Source organism: Thunnus albacares, chromosome 22 (genome assembly GCF_914725855.1).
Source record: "Thunnus albacares chromosome 22, fThuAlb1.1, whole genome shotgun sequence".
NCBI classification, from domain to species: Eukaryota; Metazoa; Chordata; class Actinopteri; order Scombriformes; family Scombridae; genus Thunnus; species Thunnus albacares.
The window spans coordinates 20,115,628-20,132,389 of record NC_058127.1 but is presented as its reverse complement, the minus strand read 5'-3'; the positions used below and the strand labels follow the sequence as shown (position 1 = coordinate 20,132,389).

The window sequence follows — 16,762 nt, the reverse complement described above, 5'->3', positions numbered from 1 at the left end:
TTACATTAAGCATTTATCATCTCAGTTGTCACACTGGGACTGCAGCATCTGCATGCAGATATAGAAAACAGATTCAATCCCAGCATATTGTAAAGCGAAAGATATAGGAGATGAATTTAGGTCGAGTCGTCATGCTTGGAAGTATATATAGGTTATGTATTTATCAAGTGATGTGTACAACCTCTCTGACCTTGCTGTGCTGTGTTTCTGAACACAGCTGGGGACACAAGTACAAGCACAGCTGTAACTCCGTAGGAACACAACTCCGATAGTTGCCCTCCCCCTTTACTTTTTCCTCCATTACTCTATTTCACATAATACGTCTATCTTCCCCTGCTGTATTTACAGTCTTGCTCTGGCTCTTAATGTGGTCTCTTCTCTCGTCTCCTCTTTCCTAATTATCTCTGTCATTCAGTCACTCACTCACCGGCACTCTCTTGTGTTTTTCTGGATACTTAGTTGTCATCATTCTGTCATCTGCATTTTCGTGTCTGTGATGGAAATGAATGCAGCAGAGCAGCGGTGGAGGCAGTCTGGCTGTAGTCCAAGCCGTGATGCATAGGCTGTTTGGGCGGAATCTGGTGTCAGACCCCACAAAGGTCATAAAATGGAAAGATGGATGCAGTGCTGACTTTTAGCACAGCACACCGTTATGACCAGAGGGAACAGCTTGTGTGTTTGTGTGTGCATGTGTATGTGTGTGTGTGTGTGTGTGTGTACACTACATTAACGTGTGTATGTGTCACTTAAAGCATGTGTACTCAAGTGTAAGCATATGAACATGTTTGTCTTTTCATCTGCACTCATTTAACGGTTCATCTGGGAGCAATAGGCATTAACTTTTAGAATGGCAAATTTATTGGAGATGACAGACCCATAAACACATACAGATACAGTACATGCGCACACACACACTGTAGAGCTTCCTTACATGGGTTGCTGTTGGCCTATAGTTCAAAAACAATAATAAAAGCCTTGGGATGAGTTGCCAGGGGGCAGCTGAAGTTGCGGCAGGTTGAGCATGCCTAATGAAAACTTTATGCTCACTGGCAGGGATTGCCACTGCGCTTCCCTCCAAGGATTTAAGATCAGGCCGACATCAAGCCAATGTCAAGATCTGTGGAGCCCAAAGTCAAAAGCCTGGCAGCGAGTCTCTGCGTTTCTAGGTACACAGACAGAGAGCGTGAGAGAGATGGAGAGAATCTGCAAAAGAGATCTAAACTGGCTCTGAATAGTCACCCTCCTTCCTCACCAACAAAATTCCTCTCTGAGGCTTATTCTGCACACTGCGCTTTATCCCCATGAAAGCCATAAAATCCGGGAGATTGGCGCTTGGATCTGGAATTTTGAGTGAGAGCAAAATTACTCTCCTTAGGAATTAGGTCCAGCAGTGCAGACAGCAAGTGATACATACAGAAACAAATTTGTACAGGACAAGTAGGGGAGAGAAGACAGAGCAGCATGTTGAATGTTGGTGGGAATGTGCTCTTTGGTCCCCGCAATTTGAAGAGGAAAGTGTTGGATGTTGTATGTTGGCTCGATGCTGTCTGGATAAGGCCTTTCTGCAGTAATTCAAACCAGAGAGTGAGACAGAGGATATGAAGGCACCCTTGTTGTATTTGAGATGTTAGAGCTATGATATCCCTATGTAATGAGCTCCCCTCTGATCTGCAGAACTGCAAAGGGAAGCAGCGAAGAAAGGAGTGAGGGACTGGGAAATAGAGAAGACGAGATGTTGGACGAATGGTAAGGAGGCCTTTGAGAGGTGGAAGGAAAGATGCAGTACAGTCAAACTCAGTTGAGTTTTGTGCGCTTGCCAATGGGCTGCAACTAAGTCATTTTCATTAATGATTAATCTGTCTCTTACTTTCTCAATCAATTAGTCTATTGAGCTGTAAAATGTCAGAAAACGCTGAAAAATTATGATTATCGTTTCTAAAAAAGCACCAAGGCACAACCTAAAATGTCTTGTTTTGTCCAGACCAATAGTCCACAACCCAAAGATATACAGTATACTGTGATAGATGACTAAAAAAAAACAGAAAATATTCACATTTAATCTTAAAAACTCACTCAAAATGATTATCTAACTTATCAATCGTAAAAAGCCCAATTAAACACCCTGTGTGATTATGTAGGGTTTTCATTCTGCTCATTATAATTCATATTTTAAACCATTTATTGACACATTCACACAAATTTACTATGTAATTTTTCAAGGGTTGTATAGTTTACTCTGAGTCAATTACTTCTGCATTTATGTGGTTATGGATATTTAACATAACATTTTAGTATCAAAATAGATAGGTGGTTACCAAATAGATGCAAAATGATGACGACCGTTTGTCATTCTCAAAGTAGGTTTTATATTATATATATAATATGTATAATATTACAGCAGAACAATTTATTCTTGACCTGTTGTTTCTATTTCCACTGCTGCTTTGATGTGAGAGGTAGAAGTGATTGTTACTTTGGTTACAGCCCAGCTCTCACTGAGGTGTGCATTTCTAGAAATTGTCTGAAGCAGTGCCCATTGCACATTGTTTTCACATGATGCACATTGGTTTGATTGGTTGCGTCTTGGGAAAATTTTTTCTGTTGTTATTCCAGGAGACTTGGAGCTCGAGGACCACCAGAAGGCTCACCAGCAAAACCATTTCCAAACAGTTTACTCAGTGGTGTTGTTTCAGCTCTAAAATTCTTTTTTGCCCCAATACAACTCTTCTGTCTGTGTGTGTGTGTGCATGTACCAAGTATTCCTCATGTTGTGGGGACGTAAATCTGTTTGTACAGTCATGTTGTGGGGACTCGCCTCCCTTATGGGGACAAAAGGCAAGTCCCCTTAACTTAAATCATTATTTTTAGGATGAAAATTTGGTTTAAAGGTAAGTTTAGGGTTATGGTAAGATTACGGTTAGGGTTAGGCATGTAGTGGTTATGGTTAAGGTTAGGATAAGTCTCGAGGAAATGAATGTAAGTCAATATAATGTCCTCTGAAGTGGTGGAAACACGTTTGCGTCTGTGTGCATGCGCCTGTGTGTATTTTCTGGATATAATGGTTACACTCCATTGAACAATCTGACTGTTTTGAGGAATGACATCGTTGAGCAGTGCCACAGATGTATGCCAAGAACAAGGGTTCTACCAGCTGTTTGGAGCGCGGTCCAAAAACATCAGGATAATGCCGATAAAACATTTTCCTAGTGTCATTAAGGATTGCATGTTGTTTTTTTTTTTTTTTCTCTCTGCCACTCCAAGAGGACTGTAAGAGGTTTAGCCAACTAAGTCTGTAGCTGTATCTAATGAGTTGGCTCTCTCCTTTCCCTCACTGTGTTTAAGCTCCAGGACTGGGTGAGCCACACAAAGAAAGTGGACTGCATGTCTTCAGGGTCCCGGTAGCGCTGCACCAGGGAGCCCCCTAGACCTCAGCGAAGGTAACTGACTCAGATTCATCCAACCTGTTCAGGGAACCACACAAATACTGTATGTTGACATTGTATTAATGTGCAGATATAACGTATAACATGTTGTTTACATAGTGTGTTGCTGTACTACCTGCAACTGTACTAACTCATACTAAGACCTTCCTCTACCCTACCTCTACTATATCCTGTTTTTAAATTACATGCAAGGCTATTGTTGTTCACAGTCATCGGTCTACACATCATGAAATATTGCTTCTTTTACCTTTCTGTGTTTGGTTTCCCATCCGACTCGTGGGTTCACTATATTGACTTTGATGAAAGGATTATTACATTTTGAAAAATGCAGAATAGTGTAAACTTGGCCTGATGTGGACAAATCTGCCAACAGACCAGAATTCATTAAGAAATATGATAATAATCCATGCTTTCTGTTGACTCTGGAAGAGCAAAGGTAAGCAGAGTTAAACCCTACCATGTGTCCTAAATTAGCCTCGACACATTGCGTTTGCAAATTATACAAATGAATAAGCCTTATTTAACGAGCTTATTTAGCTACATAACAATAATTAGATATCATTTTCCATCAAAAAGGCCATGATTAAACAAGTTGTTCCATAATATTCAGGAGGTGTCAAGATGTGTAAAGTGTGAAAATTCTTTTCAGGAATTTGTTTGGACCATTTTCTCTCAAGAAAAGCTCAAATCAAGAAAAACACTAAAAAAAACATTTGGTTTGAGGTTTTTAAGGTGATCTCACAGTCAAAAGGAAGAGAGGCCGCACACACACACACACACACACTCACTCTTACACAACATGTACTGCGTCGTATTTTTATGAGGCGATATGATGCCAGACGTGCTGACACATTATCATACACATAGCCCCCACAGCAGGAAAGTTTTGCATAAGGAATTCAAAATAACAATAGACAATAAAGCCATGTGGAGAGATCCTTATTTATCTTGCTCTGACATTTACTTCAGACGGGGGAGCTCTACCAATATTATTCTTTCTCAGACACAAACACGTACACATTTACAAAGGGAAGAATTTCATATTTTTAGTCTGAACAAAGTCATCTATCTTCCCTGCGTGATGCTCTAGCTTTGTTGCAGTTCCAAGGTCTGAGTCACATTGAGAATCTCATGCACACAGGGCAACACCTTGTATACAGCATGATAGGATAGGAGAATAGCCATTTGTCCTTGTCAAACAGGACAGAACACACACAAGCAAAAACCGATGGGTAAAAGATGTAGTCAGTAAACATGCAAACACAAATGCTCGCCCACATAGTAACAAAGTGAGATAGCATTATGCAGCACAGAAAGCACCCCTGTCTAGGCCACTGTCGGGCATAAATTAGGACTGACATGTGAGTCATGCCTTATGCATGTTGTTTGACTGTAACCTGCATTAAAGAGACAAGCTATACTGTAGCACAGATCACAACATATTAACTCAGCTTGGTGTTCAGCGTTCTGGACAGGTTTGTCTTGATAGAACAATATCGGGTTAGAGAGAAAAGGGATCTGATGAATCTTCATGTCATGAAAATCAATGGTATCGGAGATAGGAGCTGGAGTTTGGATTTTGATGTTAGAAAAAAGAAAGCCAAGACTTGTTGGACCACTCCTGCCTCAAGGCTGAAAACATTGATCTCACGGAGGTTAATATTAATGTCAATGGTGCAAGTAGTTTTGTGTGATAGATAAAATCAGTATGGGTGTACTTGTCTGTCTGTCTCTGTCCACAAGTCCAGTTCTCCCTGACATGCCCGAAGCTTGTTCAGCTCTTTAACACCACCACAGACTGTAAACGGCTGCCTGACCTTCCTCGTACATCAACAATGGTTAGAGAATGACTTAGAACCTTTTTTTTTTCTTTTCATTTTTTTGAACATTTTTCCTCTGGGATTTTATCTACATTTTCCAAGAAGGAGTAGCATTGTGCACTCCAGGCTCTTCTGGCAGGGTAAAAGCAGACCTGAAGCACAAGTAGAAAGATGAATTCACCCTCTGGATCCAAGCTCTCTCTGGAACCTAGCATGTAAATATATTTGTTACAGTTGTGATCAACACATGAAGACAGTTTTCTCCTGACCCAAAGCTCTTTAAAAACAAACCCACAAGCATAAAAATTCTTTGCCTTTACTAGCACTCAGATGGTGATCTGGAAGGTCTGACTTTAAAAACCTAGCTCATAACTGTCAATACCATTTTTCCTAGAATTGCTTGGGGATCTGTTAACATTCTTTCATAAGTTTATAAATCTTTGAGTAGAATCCAAAAGGAGAAAGTGGTTTTGTAATACCGCTGCCTTTACACAGCTATTACAACATGTATTTCCTTAGGAATGAGATTTTTAAAAAATTGGATAACAGCAAGAAGACAAAGATGCAAAAAACAAGAGAAAAACTGAATAATGGCCAACGGATTTTCTCTTGGCCACTGGAGTACACATTTTTGGTATGCTTAGAGCACACATTTGATGATTCGCTGTGATACCTTTTACAGTTGCCGAACTATTTTTCTTTTCCTATTCACTCCCCAAGTTTCATTACTCTCTAGAGTACTTTAGAGTGCTTTTTTGCCCTTTCATATTTTCCATATCATTCCTTCCATATTTTGTTTTCTTTAAATAAAACAGATACTTTCTATGATCGTTCCACAGTGGCTATTGAACAAAACTTTTAGTTTAATTCAGCTTATTATTCAAATTTATAGTGACACCCTTTTACTTCCGTATCTTCTTCTTTTCTGTATTGATTTTAACCAATGTTCTGACCACATCTTATCTTTAGCAGAAATCTTTGTCCTTGTCAAACAATCTTTTTAAATGGCTTTCTTTTGTGTTGGCTTCCAAACTACAAGCTTCATAACAAGGCATTTAAATGTTGCATGCAGCTTTGGTCTGCTTGTGCCATTTGAAAGTTTTAGTTAAAAGTAACAAAGTGCATATTTGAGTCCATGACAGAGTGCACAGTTTGTCAGCTCTCCATTAACGCTGTATCAGACACTGGCCAAAAGTTATCATGTTAACATCTCCTTTTTTTTAATGTCGCTCGTCCGTCATAATCCTAATACCTGCTTATATAAGTATTCTCTAAAAATTAACTCAGCTACTTCTATATTTAATAGATATAACAGCAGTGGTTTTAATTAAAATTAAATGAAAGCTAAGCAAAGTTACAGCTTCTATTTGAATATAATATTAGTATTCCTTCTATCTCTACTGATGACATCAAATATTTATTATACTTGGAATTTATACCCCCCTCCCTCCCACATACACACACACATCCTTTTAGCTTGTGTTTACATTATACACATCTGAGCCAAACAACTATTTTGTACTGTGATTGATCAGAGATGATCTAAGATAATGGTTAAATAATCACCGGTTTGATCAAATCTGGTGAATTTAAGAGAGCAAGGAATTGAGCAAGACACGAAAATCACAAAGTTAAAATGAGGTTTTAGCAGAAATGTGCATGAAAATATAGTCAGAAAAATTCATGAAGCTACATCCAGGCAATCTGATCTTCAGTCTCTTCAGTCAGTTCTCTCTCTCTCCTCTCCTCCCCTTTTCCTCCAAAATATTCACTTTCTGACCCCTGTAACCCCAGCCAGCCAGTTTTTCCTTCCCTTGATCCTCACCTCTTTATCCCCCCTTATCTTAAAACCCCCTTCTTCTCACCTCTTCTTTTTATCTCTTCTCATTGCTCATCTGTCCATCCATCTATCCATTTTAACCAAGGTAGCAGCTGTGACTGAGTGAGTGTGTCTGAGTGTGTGAGAGTGGATATCTATATGGCCATGCTGTGTGCTGTATGCACTATATATTTGACAGACAGCAGGGACTCTCGGCACACACTGCTCTGCCTTAATGAAACTAGGAGAAATGTTTGAGCTGGACAAAAGGAAATGGCATATACCATCTATAAGCTGCCTTAGGAAAGTGTTCAGACCCGGTCAGATATTTTTGTTGTAATATATACTTGATTATAAGTTGGTTATAATCATTGTACACACAATAATATAATAATAATAAATAATGGTATGTCTTTAAACTCATGGGTTAGGTGTTTAGCACTCCTCCATGGTTGCCTGAGTTTCGTTCAGGGGCTCCACTACCTTCCCAAAGTCTAAGCTTCAGGCTAAACAACAGTTTAAGAGAATAGCCAGCTAACTCAGAAGATGGTGTGTGATCATTAGGAACAGCCAAGTGAATAATAAAGACCACATTTTTATTCTGTTGGTCTCTAACCTGGTAGGTATGTATAGGATTGTCTGTCTGCGCTTACACTTTGTAACTTCTTGTCGCTGTTGTCACCCTGAACCTTTCTGATCTTTTAGAGCACACCCAGGTGATGTAGAGACTACAGTTGCCACAAGAGCAACAGCCTGTTGACCTGCAGGCCCGCCTAAAGGCCTGTGGACCTGGACAGCACCGCCAGAGACTCAACCTGCCAATCTTTTTACAGGTGGGTTGTGAAGATATCTGAAATAGTGATATGGTAGCATTATAAAAACAAAGTAATTTGAAGTTTGAATGATCACAATGTGGCTGTAAGGCATTGTTCGCCAGCCACCATCAATACTCAAGAGGAGGACAAAGAGGAGTTGGTTTGTAGTTGGATAAAGGGCAGTCAAGGTCTGCCCCATTTTACTCTCTTACAAAGGTCGCCAAAAAAAATGCTTACTTCCTTTGCCTGAATTTGGCTGGTACAAGCAGGGTATCCTTTGCAGCTCTCAGCATTCACACTGGTCAAAGCCCAAATGTAGCATTCAGGGGTTCCTCATCATCTCGTAATATTGAACAATATCACATGTCTATTTTATGTTTTTATCATCAATCAATGGTTGAGCTTGTTAGCAAGTCGGACTTAGCAGCTCATACTTTAAACCGGGGGATCATGGAATCAATTTACTCCTGGTATTTGCACTTTGTCAGTTGTTTTAGGGCAACTTCCTGACAATAAACCTGAACATTTTTGACTTCACAAATTAAAAAGGAGGGCATTGTTAATTTTGGTCTCTGTGAGGCTAGATGATCTAATTTGGGAAGGACAAGCATGCTCAGTCTTGGCTTCAGGTCATTTAAAGGACACATCTTTGTGAGCATACAGCCCATGAATTGGGACACAGCTTGTGAGTCCTGAAATTTAGCAAGAAAGTGTGACAGTACTAGCACACAGGTCTGGTTTTGAAAAGGTTTTCTTATTTAAAGCAATAAAACCAACTCACACCTTTTCTTCATGTGGTATAAATACCATGGTGGTAGCGTGCTATGTGACAAAATGATAACTGAAATTGCTGAAAACATACCGTACTACTAACACAGCACATAAATAGTACACCACAAACCACCTACTGGGTTTGTATTTTTATTATGAATAATATACACATTATTTAGTGCAAAAAATAGAGATTTTAGGTGGTGAAAGTAATTTCACAGCATGCAGTTTATCAGAATCTAAATGTGCAGGTAAACTCTAAAATGTCAACTCCACTGTCATCCATTCATTATTCCCTGCTGTGTGTTGAACACCTGTAGTGCGAGTTTACATTTTAAAAGGTGGAGAGTGATACAAATTTGGATTAAAAAAACAACACTCACAGCATTTGTATGCAAGGCAGTTCATGGCAAGCAGTTAAGCAGTCAACATGAATGAAGACGTAGATGTTTGAAGGATGAACAGAATAGAATTTGGAGGCACTTAGATCTCTGCCGGCACTCACACTTAATCACAGCTCACCAGTCTCAGCTGTGGTGAGTTGGTATAGATCTAAGAATTTCAGCGTTAAGACATTACAATGATTTTATGCTGACTCCATAGGTCTGCTACTATAAAAGAGCTGTCTGATAGTTTTGAACAGCACTTTGATGCACGCAGTAGCCTAAATGGTTCAAAGAGGAGGAGAGAAAGTGAGAGTTGGTGATGTGAAGTAAAGAAATGATGAGTTAGGCACAGAGGTAAGAGGGAGGCTAAAGCAAAGACCGTCGTCCCTGTGACCTCAGTAGAATCTATACACCAAAGTCCAGTCACACAATCTCTGCAAACATCAGGCTGCACTCCACACACACACACACACACACACACACACACATGCATATACACATACTGTACTTGACATCTACAGTGCAAGTATGCATTATTGCCTTATGGATTTGTCAAAGACATTGATATGTAAATCACTGTAGTGTCAACACTATTCTGTGTGTGTGTGTACACACAGTAGCCTGTCTCAGCACTTTGAGTTTCACCCCTATGTCGATAATACTTCTCTATGGATAAAACTAATCTGATTTCTTCCATTGCACAAATGAAGTTTGCAATGTATCGCTCCTTGTTGTGCTTTGTGATATTGATGCTGTTATACACGATTGCAGGATAGTACAGGTGGTTCTGTTTATTGCTTGGTTCCTTTTTAAATGAGGTTTCTTAAATTTTTATCAACAAATTCAAAAAGTAAGTACAAAGTAAGACACCAAGCTTTTTTTTACATGCCCCAGACAGTCTGTGGCACTGATAAAAAGTCAAAACATCTAAACTCTGGATCTTAAAATGCCGTAAGAACCAAGATTTAATTCGATTTTACTTAATGACTTCTTAAAAAGGTTACTTGCCTTTCAGACCTATTGTATATCCTGATTGTTTAGATTTTTGTATTGTACAATACATATTTTTTTATGTATTGTACATTGAAATATAATCTTCCACCTCTGCATTTCTGTGTCTCTGGTTCACAGAAAAAGGCCAACAGCGTTCAACAGGAAGAGACGGTATTGAACATCCAGTTTATCATGCTGCACTATTCACCACTCAAGTCCTCATAACACCTGCCTCAAAGAACTTAATGCCAAGAGGTAGGGAGTGGAATAAAATTAGTCTTTGAGCTTTTTCAGTAAATAATATTGTTGAACTTTTGCAGGTGAGAAGGTAATCAAGAAAAAATTAGGTATTTTCCTGATTCTGCCATTGCAGTATCTTCTGTTGGTTTTTCTTCCAAAACAATATATATCAAGCAGCTTTTGCCTGTTGACTGATTTTATATGAAGTGAGAATATAGTATCTGCTGACCTAGAAGTGTCTATATAGTGAGCAGGGAAAGTATTTATTGCTATATAAATTTACTGGCTACTAACAGTGAAATAGAGGCAAGACTTTCATTCTGGCCTGAAAAGAATGAAGAGGAGTTTGATCTTGGTGCTTTTCTGTCAACTGTGTTGTTGTAGTACACACTAGAAGATAATCTCTAATCTTCACTATTTGAAAGCAAGAGGCAGACCACACATATTTATTTTTTGTTTGTGTTGTCAATCAGGGAGTTGATAAGCTTTCATTTGTAATGAGAAGACAAGTTAAGTATCTGATTGGTATCCTGTTTACTTAAATTGAAGATCTTTCGACATATGCTGGTATTTTCTAATGACACTCGCTGGAACCCTTTCTGGACGTATCTAAAATGACCAAACTGGAGAGTGTCACTGTGTCTGGGCCATGTCACATCTTAAAGAGCTCAGCTGTCTGATGCAGGCAGGCAAATCACTCCATGTTATTTGAGTGTGAGCCACCTCCCCAGACACTGGTGGAGCTTCCTGAGAGCCTGAAGCTCTTGGAGACTCTCCAGGGAGATTTGGCCAAGACAGAGGCTCAGATTCCTCTCATCCATGAACAGTTTGCTATCCTGGACAAATATGAGATCCCAGTGGAAGAGGCTGTAAGTATCTCAATGGTAAATTAAAAAAATGTGAACACTTATTCAGCAAATAATGCATAATGGGATGTTTATATAGATGTAGATATAGATTAGATATTGACCACATTTTCTGTTAACATCGACATGATGACTTCTAAACATTCACAATGAGAGCAGGTGCCTTCCGTCGCTATGTTATACTTACAGAGTGCAAATTAAAATGCCTGTCATACTTTGTGCTACTGATCGTAATAATTGTGCAGGGATGCAGGGAAAGAAATTACTCACTTGCTCCTAAAAAGAGAGATGTGACCCAGTAACAAGAATTTGTTCTATTAACATAACATCATTTCGCCTTCATGTTAATCTGTAACGAGCTTTTGAAAGACTTTCTGACCCCACTGAAGTGAAATATGAAATCTATTTATACTTTCACCAAAACACCAGTGGAAGTCAGTGGTATAGATTCACATGAATATGCACACCAAGAAGAAGATCATCCTCATCCATATTCCAGTTCGACTCGCTTCCCCACAGGTGCAGGACTTTCACCGGGTGCCGCTGTGGGTGTGGTTCCAGCAGGTGTTGGCTGACAGCTACTTCATACCAAAGAATACAAGAAGCACAAGAACATCCTCATTTTGAGTACTCACTAACATACTCTCACAGATACATGTAATGCATACTGTCTTATCCCCAAAAGTGTTTGTACATTGTTGTAGTTTCTGTTTGCACTATGTATAGTATTCATGGGTATGTTTTTGGTTTTTTGCATCTGTGTGCATGTAGAATGTTTGCATTTGTATTAAATTGTTAGGGTTGTTGCATGCTAAGCAACATTAGAATGAAAACGTTAAGCCAAGTTAGCCAAGACTGACTAATGTTCATCTGCAGTCCTTTGCCAGAATGTTAAATCAGCTATTTCTGCTATATGCAATGAGTCTGACATGTTAATTGCATTAGAGACATCTTATTTACAGTATACATTGCAGATAAAAGACAAATTCAACAAAGCAAAGCCAGAAAGCCTTCATTAAATGAACCCAGGCTTATCTGCGAGTGTGTATGTGTGTCGTTCTCCACAACTTCGGCAAACAGGACTTTTTTGTAATTTTTTTTGAGCAATGGCTTTATGTTTTGCATGTGTGTATGCGGTGTGTGTTTGTGTGTGTGTGTGTGTGTGTGTGTGTGTGTGTGTGTGTATAATGTGTACACTTGCACGCTTTGTATCTGTCCATCTGTCCCATCCCCCAAAGACCAGATGACTCAGCTGGGTGTCTATCTGCATGTCTGACATGATGCAAGGCCTCAGCCTTGACTGGCCCGGTGGGTGGTCACGTCCTTGCATGGCAGAGCAGCAGGCTGAGGCATCTCTCTCAACCTCCAGCCCTCTACTCCTCCACTCCCTCCCTTCATGCTTTATCTCCTCATACTGTCCCTCTGTTTTACAGTGTTTTTCCTCCAACTGTCAAGTGGATTAACACAGATAGGCAGAACTAACAAGTATTACACATATGGTGAAATACTATCACATTTTCTTATGAGAATCGGAAAACGCAAGTCACTACTGTCACAACATATTTAACTCATGCGTTCCACGTTATATGCTGATAAATGTCACAGATTTTCACAGTTTTTCTTTAGAACTGGATTTATAATTTATTTCTACGATATACTGCAATTGCCTTATACATACAACGTATCTACTTAAGTGGGAAAGTGCTACCAATACTGATGCCAGCGTCTTACTGCTGTTCTGGCTGTCTCTCCTGCTCTCTTCTCCTCTGTCCCTACTGAGACATTACTGATCTATACGAGGCCTCATCAGAACCAATAGCCTGTATCTAATCTGTTCCTGCTCCTGATGATTTCTCACTACACGGTTGCTCCCTTCCACAGTATAAGTGACGGCTCTGACTTGAAGACACACCATGACTGATCCCCCTGTCCCGTCATCATTCCTCACTCCCTCTCTTGCCTCCTTCTTTTTGCTCCTCTTGTTTCTCTTCTGTTTTCCGGTGACTCCAGTCACTCCTCTTTCCCTTGCCTCCTCCGAGCTCCTTTCCCCCCCTTCCTTGCTCACCTCAGTTTACCTTGTTTCTCCTGTCTCCCTTCCCTATCCTCATACCCAACTTGTTTTGTGAACAGCTGATGTTTACTTTATGTCGGCCTCATCATCCATTCTGACTGGGCCTCTGCTGGGAGGATTTGCTCTTCTCCTTCGCGTTTTATTTGTTCCCCTATTTGCTGTTTCCATTAAAGATGAAATTGAAATCTCCTGTGCTAACACTCTCACACACACACACACACACACACACACACACACACACACACACACACACACACACACACAGGCGCACACAAACGCGCACGCACACAGGCATCGCATCACACACGCCACACGCGTCGACAAAGAAAACAAAGGCAAAGATGAAAGAGCACAAATCTCTCGTCCTACTTTTGCTTTACCTTCTTCTCATCCTTTCGCTCCACTTCCTCACTCTCTCTCCTCGCCTCCACCTCCTCGCCTTCCTCTTAAGTTCATGCAAGTGCGGCGGGAGACAGTGTGATCCACGTTTTGTTTTTGTGTCGTATTTTGTTTTCTCCTTCATCAATAAAGAACTGACTTTTCCCCTTTCTCCATCTGGAACTTTTAAACACGTTTAAAACCTCCTTTATTAAGTTTTTCAACATATTCAACACCTTTTACTTCTCTGCTCAGTTCCCTCTTTTTCTGTGACAAAAATTCAGAACTAAGAAGAGACAAACTACTCCACTTACTTGAAGAGCACATCTTTCCCCTCATATTCTTTTCCCACTGCTGCTCCTGCTTATGCTGCCAATCCCGAGCTCCTTGAAGGCTGCCACCTCTCTGTCCATGGCGCGACTTCCGAACCCCATTAGGGCAGGATGTAGGGAGTGTTTGGAGCATTGCAGAGAAAAACAAAGGCAGTCTTCGGCAGGTTAATGAGGCCAGGAGGCAGCTTTGTGCCGAGCTTCATCAGTATTCAACAGAGACCTCACTCTCTCGCTCTCCCAATAATATCCCAGTCATTTGGGTCAGCCACATCACTGTGCCTCTGTGAAGGGCGCCCACACACACACAAACAGACAGAGAGAGAGTTCTTTGACAGTTTAATAGAAATACAGTTTCATCAAGTGTTCACCCCCTCATTTTCTCTAATCATTAGCCATGTCCCACACTGTCTCCCTTTGTCTTCTTTTCATTTTCCTCTCTCTATCCATCTCTTTCACCCCGATCAACCCCCCTCTCCCTGATTCTCTGCTACTCTTCCTACCATTCTACTCCCCACATGCAGCTCCTTCAATTAAGATAAAGTGGCTAATCATATATGAATTACATTAACATTTCTAATAGCTACTGCAAGTTATTGGTTCCTCATTAGGACCCCACTCACTTCAGCATAAGCCGGTTTTCCAGCAACAGCAAGAACAGCAAAGTGCAGTAAAAGGCCTAAGTGAAAGCAGATACGGCCTGTGTGTGTGTGTGTAACACTGGGGCCTGGGGAGGCAGCACCTCAACACTGAGAGGGTTGTGTGTAGTGACCGTGCACCCAGACTATGAGTAGATGGGAGGCGAGGGAAGGCTGTGAAGATCAAATATCCCATAAATCAAAGCTGTCGCACAAGTGAGAAGGGCCATGGGAGCCCTCGGTTTGAGCGTTGCGCTCCTGGCCGAGCAGAGGACCAAGGAGGATACCTGGGCCCCCAGCCAGCTCCTACTGTACCCTCTTCCTTTTTTTTTTTACTCCTTTTACTTTCCTCACATCACAGCTGCCCTTTTCTCCTTCAATCTCTTCCTCCACTTTTCCTCCCGTACCCCACAACTTCTCCGCCACGCTCCTCCATTTATTATTTCACCCGTTTTCCCTTTCATCTCCCCTTCTCCTTCCACTCCTTTACTCCCACCAAATAACTAACTCTCATCACTCTCATCACTCCTTTTTTTCCCCTTCTCTCCCTCAACCCCCTTACACAATGACAACATTGCTGCCATTTAAACTAAACATCACATAGATAACCATCTCCACTCGCAATGTTCCAGCTCCTCCACTGTCTAATTATGTCGCAACTCTCACTTGTCACAGAGGTCTTAAATTAGCGTCTCGGCTTAATGTCGCAAGCACATGTAACGTGTCAGATCAGTTGGGGTGTGTTTGTGTGTGTGTGTGTGTGTGTGTGTGTGTGCACAGAGGAAGGGTGTGACTTCATTAAGATGAGGAATGATAGTAGATATTTTTGCAACATCCATTTCTCCTCTCCACTATTATGTGCGTCTATTTGTATGTTTTCACAATACATGCAGAACTATGTGTGTATTCTTGCTGACTCTTTTGCACTACATCTGTGTTTGGTGATGTTTTTACGTGTGTGTATGTGCACCTGCTTACAGTACATGTGTTGCATGTGCATCTTCAGGTCCATTGGAGGCTCTGAAACAGGAGGAGAGCACCGTCCTTCACAGCCTGGGCTTCTTTAAGATCGAACTGCCCTCCCTCACAAACAATGGGGATGCTGGATAAGGTCTGACGCACCACCAAGCTCATAGTTCTAACACTATGCTGTTGTCCTGACATGACGTGACCTTGCTAACACTCAGACCTCCAACAGAACAAGCAGTTAATCCGCAGAAGGAAAGTGTGCCAAGTGTGTGAATCAGGTAAGCAGGGGAAATATTTTTTTTTAATTTTTAAAATTTTTTTCCCTTTGCTTTGTTCTTCACTTTTTTCCCTGGGCTTTAGTTTCCACAGTAACTCCAGACTGTGGGTATAATTAGTGTAATTGAACAAATGTCATCAACAGACAGTCCAACTGTGTTTTCTTCCTTTGCTTTATAGAAGCTTCACCCTGCTTATCACATGAGCTTCACATCAGCTCCACATGTCCCAGCACAGAGCTACTTTCATGAAAATATCTATTATCAAATTTCTGGCACATTACAATCAAACATTTGCTGCCTTTCTTCTCAGATAACAGATTCCAGCCTGACCCTTATGAAGTGTAGAGGAATGGCTGGTTTAGACTCGATGGTTTTCTGAAAGACTGTAAAGTACTGTAAACTGTTTAGTAGTGCAGCTAATTAAGGATTAGGTTGTCCCTTTGATCGTCAAGATGTTTGATTAGTCCTCAAACCAAGGCTATAATAGCAATCAAGTGACATTTCCCATTTTTTACAACAAGAAAGTAGTTCTTGATGGTTCGTCCTGTTGTTTTTTCTACATTCATTTCATTTTTTTACATTCTGGTGAGCCAATTTTAGCCTGTTGTTCCTCCCACATGTTTTACCTGGCTGCATTTTGTGTGAGCTCTCCTCATGTTATTGTGTTATGCACAATATGACAGAAGACGTAGATGTGTGTTTGAGTTTTAGTCCAGCTTTGTTGATCAGCTCAGCTGCATGCTGAGTTTCCATTCATTGTGCAGTGTAGCATAGCGGTGAGTTTGTGGCTTAACAATGACCGCATAAATGTATTAGCCATGGGTTTTGAGGGAATTGTTTTGTGTTTGCAATGCTGGCCTTGTAACAGACCAAAATGTAATGCAAAAATCATTTTATCATTGAGCTTTTGTATGTACACATGTGTTTTGTATGTGCAGATATTGCA

The 16,762-nt window shown here is 40.6% G+C and overlaps 1 protein-coding gene across 27 annotated transcripts in view; it reads left to right on the top strand.

Moving 5' to 3' along the window:
* LOC122973242 overlaps window positions 1-15,819 on the top strand; it is a 55,052-nt gene extending 39,233 nt beyond the window's left edge. For 17 of the 27 annotated variants that reach the window (XR_006399959.1, XR_006399958.1, XR_006399957.1 and 14 more), the window contains 4 exons: window positions 1,675-1,746; window positions 3,343-3,437; window positions 7,788-7,915; window positions 10,186-12,252. The gene's annotated coding sequence lies outside the window, so the exon portion shown is untranslated. Of the gene's footprint in view, window positions 1-1,674; window positions 1,747-3,342; window positions 3,438-7,787; window positions 7,916-10,185; window positions 12,253-15,575; window positions 15,681-15,767 lie in introns of those variants that run through there. The other 10 variants (XR_006399955.1, XR_006399956.1, XR_006399954.1 and 7 more) reach the window with 7 other exon arrangements.
* Window positions 15,820-16,762: the final 943 nt, after the last annotated feature.